At 36.9% G+C, this 9,827-nt stretch overlaps 1 long non-coding RNA gene and 1 pseudogene across 1 annotated transcript; one reads left to right on the forward strand and one right to left on the reverse strand.

Moving 5' to 3' along the window:
* LOC130550568 (interferon-induced very large GTPase 1-like) overlaps positions 1-2,428 on the reverse strand; it is a 31,863-nt pseudogene extending 29,435 nt beyond the window's left edge.
* Positions 2,429-3,959: 1,531 nt separating this feature from the next.
* On the forward strand, positions 3,960-6,617 carry LOC130550567 (uncharacterized). Its single transcript, XR_008962445.1, has 3 exons — positions 3,960-4,063; positions 5,161-5,196; positions 5,464-6,617. It is a non-coding gene; the product is annotated as an uncharacterized LOC130550567 (long non-coding RNA).
* Positions 6,618-9,827: the final 3,210 nt, after the last annotated feature.

The raw sequence follows: 9,827 nt of genomic DNA on the forward strand, positions 1-9,827 counted from the left end.
GTGATGCCGCTCTGAGCCCAGAGTTCCAGCGCAAGTTATTTCCAAACAAAAAAACTGAAAACTGCACTGTTTTCAACGCCGATTGTGAGTGCAGTTGTAACTTCACTCCTCATGTGTTTAGCTGTATCACATGTATGTATCTACTTAAGTTCCAGTCGACGGTGAATGATGTCACTTCCCGATACAAACACACCCCGTTGAATAAGCCCACCCCCGCCATTGATTGACAGGTTTCTGTACAAGTCAGAGGAAACGCAAATGCAAAGGAATTTGCGATTTCATTTGAGTTTTGGCAGGCTTAATACGCGACACCAGAGGAAGTGAAATGGCATATGGGGAATTGCCATTTTGATTTAAATATGGCAGGGTCGTAACTCGTAAGACACAGGTAATTCATTTGCAAATAGACTTTGCTTTTCCTTTTGAAATTTGGCAGACATCGTACGTTCGCGTAAATGCAAATGAAAACGGTTTGCAATTGCGTTTGAATTATGTCACAATTTAGACACGAACAAATAGGAAACGCATTTGTAAATGCAGTTTGCAATTCCTTTTTAATATAGTCCGCAGTATCATTCCATAATTAAGTATTTATAAGCGTGTTGGAAGAAATGAGCGAAAAACGAAAAAGAAGCAGCATCTGGCTGCATTTCAATAACTTTGAAGATTGCAAAGCCCAGTGAAGAATTTGTCAAATGAAAATATCCGTCAGAGCAGGGTTAACAACAAATCTGGACAAACATCTAAGAACCTCCCACCTATCCGTGCAGCTGGAGAAATCGCATCAGCCGCTCCAAGCTGAGGCATCTAATCATTCTAAATGCCAACTTGCACAAAATAAGTGTTTTATAGTTCACTCAAAAATGAAAATTCTGTCATCATTTACTCACCCTCAGGTTGTTTCAAACCTATATAAATGTATTTGTTCTGTTAAACACAAAGAAAGGTATTTGTAAGAATGTTAGCAATTTCAGTTCTGTGACATTATCCACAACCATAGTAGGTAGTGACAAACGCAGTTTGTCAGCGAGGTCCACTTCAACGGATATCCCGTGCTCAGGGAGTAGGGAGCAGTGAACACTGCGGAGGAACCCTATCAAATGGAACGCAGTTTTACTCTAGTATTTTGTTACAGAAGAGATGGATGGCCAACCAAACAGGGTTACTCTCTCTCTCTATGGTCATAACAATTCCAGAGTTTCCTAAACACTCCATACGCTACAATAGTGAACTGATAAACTGTAGAAAATACTGTATTATACTTTTATATTTACTATACGGTTCAAAAACTCTGTAGCATCTAGGAATTTTACTACAGTTTACTATAATAAATAAAATATACTGCAATATTTTTTCATTTGGACTGGCATCTTGTTACTGTTAATAAACACCACTACATGCTTTGAAAGTTAAACCTTTTTTTAGCTAAGCAGTGATGATACGTTTACATCACATGTCAAATGGTTTGTTGCGCCCCCTCAAAAAAAATGTGCACCAGCCGCCACTGATGGGGAATACTGATATTTCTACAATCACCGGCTGAAATCCCAATTAAACAATATATTTAGGAACAACGTTTAAAAACTGACATGAGCTGTCCCATAACATTTGTTTTATATGCTTAAATTGTGCTAAAAGCCTGGACCGGATCATATTCATTGCCACGATGTACGTTCCAGCGACGTAACTTTGTGATTCCCTTATTCGTTGTGACAAGGTAACATTGGACGTTGTTGGGACACCTTTATTAGCCTACTTTAATCTGGTCAATATAACGTGTTCAAGTGATCCTAATTTTAGTTTATTTAATTTCTGTGTTGAATATAACTTATTATATTATTATTATATAAAAATAATCAGTATATTATTATTTAAAAAATCACTTTCCCGAGCTCTAGATTAGGTTATTTAAAAATAACCAAAAAATAACCATAAGGGAGCGTTCTTAACCATAACATCGTGTCTACACCGGCGCAACACGACAAAAAACAATAAAAACGCATTAGAACCCATTATAGTTTAAAATTTTTGTCCACACTGGATGCAGCGAGAGGCACAAGACAAACTCCTAACAAGCAGGTTGTCATGCCGCGCCGGTCGCGTCCGGTGTAGACACGGTGTGGTTGCAAATATTAAAACCTTAAAACAACGTTAGAAGGTTCTTTTTAGGTTCCCAATTTTTTTCCAAAAAACGTTAACATTAGAACCAAAAACTAACGTTAAGGGAATGTTCTGTGTTTGCTGGGTGTTTAATTTCCATTCAGTAAGGTTAATTTGCATGTGAGCATAAAGGTATAAATATGAATAGCCTATATGAAAAGCAGTAAATGTAAATTAAATAGCCTAAAGACAAACCTGGAAATATGCTGGAGATTTGATATCCAAACTACAGACGAAAGCTCTCTACTTCTAAGTAAGGGGTTGGTCCTTTCTGTGGTAAACTGCATGCAGTGGTCTTAAATACTTGTTCTGACGTAAGTCTATATCAGCCAATCAGAGGAATCAATATTTACATAACGGAAAGAAAAAATGTAAAGCTTTTCAGTAAATCATGTGACATTGGGGAAATCGTATAGTCCAGGGGAATACCAAAGGCAATATATATTTTTAATCCTCTTTTAATATGAGATCTCTGCACAGGGGGTTGCATTTAAAATTATGTTTTATCTAATAAATAAATGTTTGCATCTTAAAACATTTATACGGTTAGTGAAGGGGAGCGTTGTCAGAAATGCCAAAGCATATAAGGCATTAACAGCAGTAAAAAAAGATCGTATTTTAACAGGAAAAACATTTTTTTTAATTGTATAGAAATGTCATTAAAATTACGGACATTATCTGTTCATTTATAACCCAAATATTATTTTATGTGTTAATACAATAATGACAAATGTTTTTCTCGTTTTTGTAGAGAACAAATACTGTATTATTTATACAGTATTTTTACTGCTTTCCCAAATAACAAACAAATGTATGTAAAATTATGATAATTATCTGTAATTAAATTTGTTGCTCATTATTTAAAGGTTTATTTCTATACAAATAATTTTACGTTTTTCTTCCTTATTTTTAAGTCAGTTTTTTATTGGTGTATGCATATTTTCCCAGCAAACACAGTTTCTGTTTGTCTTCATTTGGTCAACCTGGCATTAGAATGTTTGCTAACGTTCCAGAAACGTCCTAACCACGTCCTCAAATAACGTGGTGAATGAATCCCATGGAGAACGTTGTAGCGACGTGATGTACTGGTCTTCAGAAAACCTGGACACTGGTCATTTGATTAATGAATCTGATCATATCTATTTATGTTATTATATGGAAAATTTATGATCAGCGTAAAATCTGTTATAATGTCAAGATGAATGCAATAAATCCGACCTCTGACAGCTATTAAACAGGAGTGTAATTCGATACCACAAATAAAAAGTCGTTTCTATTTATTTAGTGCGCGCGTCTGATATGTGCGTGCGCGTCTCCAGCACGAGCCTTCTCTGTTCTGCAAAGAGCCGTGCGCTCGCATCATTTAAACCTCACTGCCTCATATATTACTTTAGCGGTTTATTTATATTCTTTCTTTACTTTATACCTTACATATGTGAGAGTAAACATATATTTTAGTGATTTTCGATCGATTTGGCGCGTTTAAATGAACGGATGTTTTTGAGTGTGATTAAAGACGCTTTTGATCGTTGTTTCTTAAAACCAGGCACGTGCAGAGTGGGGGGGGGGGTTTGGGAGCTTGAGCCCAGGCCCCTTTCCTTCCTGGAGAGAAAGTGCCCTTTTTCTGGGATTTTTTTATTAATGGATATATGTATGTGCGTATGTGTTTCTATTTGCGCACGGCTTTCCCTGGCAAACCATTAGAAAATGTCTGGTCAGGTTGGGAAATGTTGAGAGTTCCGATGCCTTTCTCCAATCCGCGTCTCCACGCAGGCGCGCAGCCGCACATACAGTAGCGCGCACGCGCAGCCCAGCTGTGCGTGTAGCACGTTTGGCACATCAGGCAGAGAGCTGCAGAAGTGAAGCCCTCCCTCCTCTCCAGAAGCGTTTGTCTTGTGTTGAGGTGAGTGGTGAACAGACTAGCTACATGTGCTTTCGAATTCACACCTAATTATCCAAAAGACAAACCGCAAATATTGTTTTGCTAACATCCATCACTTATGAGCTAATGAGTAAGCTAATAGCTAAAGTTTCACTAAGGCTGAGGCAGTATATCATTGGCATACATGCTAACTTGATGGAGAAACGACAGCTGAATACAGTCAAATTAATAACGTCATCAGAGTCGCCTCATTGATATGTAAACCACGCATTAAGTCATTAAAATGTGCTAACTTGCATACATTTGTCAGGCAATTCAGATGAACAGGATAAACAAAATAACTAAAGCATACCACCAGTTATTAGTTAATGTGACTTACATCAAGAGTCTTTTCCCTTAAAATGTTATGTTTACAAATGCAGATATATATGCCGCTTGTTTTGGATAATGTAGAAGAAATCTACAGAAGCAAACAGACGAGGGTATAGAAGGCTTAAAACAAACAACTTTGTGTATTTTGGAAATGTCCTTTCCATTAGAGCAAAAGAAGACATGAAAGCAAAATAGACCAACATCTCAAAATGTCCCGCCTTAAACAATAACTTGATCAGTTTGATGTCAGACTCCTCATCTAATAACTATCCATTTTATATGTTGTGTATGCTGATAGATCTAAACCGCCCTCCCTCAGATGTGAAACAAAGTTCTTGTCACCATTAGTGTGTGTGTGTGCGTCGTACAGTAAGTGTAATTATAGGTAATAATATTAATAATAATAATAATAATTAGTTAAGTAGCTGTATTTTTGTATTTTGTCAATCATTTTTTGCAGTGTGTTTTAATTATTTTTGCAGTTTTTTTCCTGTAAAATAACAAATTAGCACCAACTGCCTTTTTCAGTTTAATGTGAAGGTCATTGTTTTAATTATTTTGGTGGGACACCAACAGTTTATTGGCGTGTGCAAAATAAACAAATTATTAGTGAAAATATGTCATTTTCCTTTGTGCAGTCATTTATCCTAAATATATACTTGAAACTTTAGCATAGAAAACATACACAATGTGGCTTAATTTCATGTTGTTGTCTGTTCTTGTGATAAAATTTGTGAATTCTACAGAAGACCATTATTGGAAAATGAAACAACATGAAACGGGTGAGTGTGAGGGATTTCAAAATGTCTGTGCACGTCCCTGCTTAAAACGGACAACCTGCTAAATTTATGTGGTAAAACAAGAATATAATGTTAATCTTAAAGATAATTTGTATTAATCTCTGTCAATAAATATCTACTTTAAATCCTCTATATTGTGTTAAAGTCTTTGGTTATTTATGTCATTAACTTCAGTATCTAAATAAAATGTCTGATTGTGATGTACAGTGCTGTGTTGAGTTTTATAATCGTTATACTGTGCTTTACCAGATGAGGTGGAAGAAGAAGAGGAGGAGGAAGCAGCTTTCCACAACCCACCTCAACAAAGAGATGCCCTACATGCTGCTGGTGTGCAAACCAGGCACCAAATCATTCACTCTGTTTTTGGTTAATGTTTTTTTTGCATCAAATTGATTTTTTCATCCACCACACAGCATCCCCCCTTTCTTTGTGTGTACACATTTCTTTCAACCCAATAACATTTTTTTGCAGTTGTGCACACAGTTTATTTGTCATTTGTACCCAGTGACATTTGTAAAGTCCTTTCACTTGGATGCTGAAACCCCCCAGTCATTACCTTATTTTTCACGTTCTTAAATGATCTAAATGTTTAATAGGGAAAAGGTTGTGTCAGAATATTTACCCGATCTAGTGCTGTGTACCTATAGTATGTGTGATGTGCTATTTGTACTCATAAATTACTTTTTGCATGCATATATGATACACAGCGTTAAGCTCTTGGTCAAAATTGATGATGTGGGATTATATGTACATGAAAAAAAGTGTCATACTCAGAAATTGCCTTTTGCGTGCATAGAAAAATACCCCAAATGAAAACAATGTAAAATTGTTCCACTGATGCTTTTATGACATCGGGCTTGCAGTGATGTAAAGTATTGGAGTAAATGTAATTAGTTACTGTACTTAAGTATCTTTTTGGCTACTTTGTAGTTGTACTGAGTATTAAAGATATTAAGACTTTTACTCTCTACTTGACTACATTTTTGAACAAGTATATGTACTCTTTACTCCACTATATTTGTAATGACTAATGCAATTACACATTACACTTCACCTGGTACCCATCATTCTTTTGCGGCAGTTTATTTTTGATACAGAAGAATTAATATGGCCATTTACAGGGCATTGAAGGTACTATATCTTGTGGGTTTTGCTCTTACTTACTAAAACTTGTCAACATGGCTTCTTTATGTGAATACGAGTGCAGTATCAGGTAGGGTTAGGATAGGGTTATCAATGTCAATCGCTGGCGGTTTATATGTGAAATGAGGACATGACTGCAGCTGATGATGAGGCCAAAACCAGCATGTCCAGTGCAAAAAGGCTTTGACTTTTTAATTTGACTGAACATTATTTTATTTATCCGTTATATTGAAGAAACCTTTTGAAAGAGTTTGGTTTATTATGAGCACTTGAGCGTAAATGACACTTGGGTGTTTGTAATAGACGTACAGTAGGTTATGGTGTCAGCCATGATTTGTTGTTATTTTGAGGTGTTCAGTCTTATTATGATTTAAGAAAATAAATGCGATTGCTCTCCTCACAAATCGACTGTTTCTAGTTTTTCTCTGACATGTCTCTTAAGTGTTGAGGACTAGTGGTGCTTTGAGCCTACATTCAGTATGAGTAAAATACTCAAGTACTGTTAAATTCAGATACTCGAAGACTTTTACTGAAGTCATTTTGGAATTGGTGACTTGTAACTTGTAATGGAGTAATTTTCACTGCAAGGTATCTGTACTTTTACTTAAGTATGGTTTCAGGTACTCTTTACACCACTGCGGGCTTGCAAAAGGACTTTTTTACAATTAAGATGTTCTGCAGAGCCAACATTGATGACAATAGGTTTGATAATCAGGTTTTTATTTGAGAAGAAACACAGAAAATGTACACCACTGAAAAAAAAGTGAAAAGACCCCATCACTGAGTTGGCAATGGTTAATCTGTAACGTAATGAAATTGTTAGCATAAAAACTCAACACACCACACGGGTTTCTACCAAACAATATAAACACCCTTACCTTGACCTGGCAGTATTATTGGAATGGAAATTGATGGCCTTTGGAACTGTGCTTCGGACAAAGCATACTGCTTCTCCATAATCTGAAGTTTTGCCTTTTTCACCTCTAGTGTGTCCCGAGCGAGGTTGTTTGCCTCTTGTAGCCCTTGCTCGATTCCCCGCAGAACTACAAGCTTCTCTTTTTCAAGCTTCACCAGCTCTCTTCACTGAGGTCGCCCATCACCAGCAATCCAGTAAGGGTTCCAGAAGGCGTCCTTCTATCCGATCCGACTGCAGTGAAGAGTTGGTGAAGCTTGATGACAAATAAACTGTGTGCACAACTGCAAAAAAATGTTATTGGGTTGAAAGAAATGTGTACACACAAAGAAAGGGGGGATGCTGTGTGGTGGATGAAAAAATCAATTTGATGGAAAAAAACATTAACCAAAAACAGAGTGAATGATTTGGTGCCTGGTTTGCACACCAGCAGCATGTAGGGCATCTCTTTGTTGAGGTGGGTTGTGGAAAGCTGCTTCCTCCTCCTCCTCCTCCTCTTCTTCTTCCACCTCATCTGGTAAAGCTGCACCTCCAGTGACTGCATTGCTGTAACTACTACTACAGCACAACATCTTTGAGGCTTCAGACGCAGACGCTGAAGAAAAGATGAGTGACACCAGACCCAACAATGCAGATGACCTGAAGGCGATCAAAGCAACCCGGGCTTCCATTACACCGGAGCAGTGCCACAGGCTGATTGCCTCCATGCCACGCCGCATTGATGCAGTAATTCATTCTTTTCAGAAGCCTGACGTTTAAAATATCCTTTTTCTTTATTAATATTCAAATTTTCTGAGACACTGAATTTTGGGTTTTCATTATCCATAATAATCAAAATTTGAAATATTCACTCCATGTGTAATTAATCTATATAATATATGGGTTTCACTTTCTGAAATGAAAGACAAAAAATATTGACCTTTTTCATGATATTCAAATTTTATGAGATGTACCTGTAGGCTACCTAACGGTGCTGTTTGAATGGGCATGATAGGCATGTATCGATGGCGTGAGATGCGTGTCTCACTGTGTTTACATGAGCATGCACTTTTGGTTTGATTTAATCCCGGATCCCTAAATCCAATTGATGACTTTTCATTAAACTCTTAGTATCTAATAGCAGCATCTATGGAAATATGCGTTATAATTTAAGCATTCGAAATGCCACGTGTTATGCATTGCAAAGTTAGGAAACGCGAATGTAAACTGTATTTGCAGATTTGTTTCTAACGCATTGATCATAATGCTTGCGTAGACTTCAGTGAAATGCGCTGGTTTCTCTCGTCGTTCTGAGCTGGTTTGTGCGAGTCTCATCGACAAACAACTCAAGCTCTTATCAGCTCCAACCAGCGCATTTACAATAAATGTGATCACTAGTGGATAATTTCACGCGCTTCCATGTCCAAGTGTATTCTTCCAAGTGTCTCATAGCAGACCTGTTGTGCAGGTTTCGTTTTATGTGTGCAAAGATATTTTAGAAATCTCGACCGGATAATGTTTTACGGCCATGTCCCTAATAAAGAGAATGTAGGCTATGTGTGGTAACCCTATCTACATACAGTTAGGGTGATATTAAATGACTCGATTGCCTTCTCTATGCAACTTAGCCAAACTCGTTTCGTTTGGTCACACCACAAGGTGTCACTGTGGCCTCAAAGCTTCAGCACCGCCGCTCTGAGATCGATTGCTAATGTCTGAGGTGAAACACGCCCCTACTCATTAGCATACGGACAAAGAAATACATAAATAAATAAATGTATAAATAAATAAATGTAAAAATAAATAAATGTAGGAATAAATACATATATACATGAATAAATGTGGAAATAAATAAAAGTGGAAATACATAAATGTATAAACAAATAAATGAAAAAATAATTAAACGTGAAAAAATATATAATTACCCATAAATAAGGAAATAAAAGTATGAATACTCATTTATTTTTGATTTTTTACATTTCTTCATGGATTTAATTTTGTATTTATTTATTTTTTATTAAGTCACGTTTGGAATTCCATACATCAATGGGTTCTTTCTTACCTGATGGCACGGCATAGTCAAACATGACAATGCCAGGATTCATCGGGCTCAAACTGTGAAAGAGTGGTTCAGGGAGCATGAGACATCATGGATTGGCCACCACAGATTCCACACCTTAACCCCATTGAGAATGTTTGGGATGAGCTGGAGAAGATTTGCGCAGTGGTCCGACTCTCCCATCATCAATACAAGATCTTGGAAGAAAAATGAATGCAACTCTGGACGGGAATAATTGTTGTGACATTGCAGAATCTTATCTAAATGATGCTTCTGCGAATACATGCCGTAATCAAAGCTAAAGGCGGTCCAACGAAATATTAGAGTGTGTGACTTTTATTTTGGACGGGCAGTGTATAAAAGTAGTTGACTTCAGGGTTAGGCCAAGGCCAAGATGTGACCCTGCCTGTGAAAACCAGGTTCAAGTCTCATCATCTAATCATGAGATAATGAACAAAGTTTGATTTCAATTATTAATTTCACTATGATTTTTTGATTTGGCCTTACTCAGTTTATATT

The sequence above is a fragment of the Triplophysa rosa genome, unplaced genomic scaffold, assembly GCF_024868665.1.
Source record: "Triplophysa rosa unplaced genomic scaffold, Trosa_1v2 scaffold359_ERROPOS111650, whole genome shotgun sequence".
NCBI classification, from domain to species: Eukaryota; Metazoa; Chordata; class Actinopteri; order Cypriniformes; family Nemacheilidae; genus Triplophysa; species Triplophysa rosa.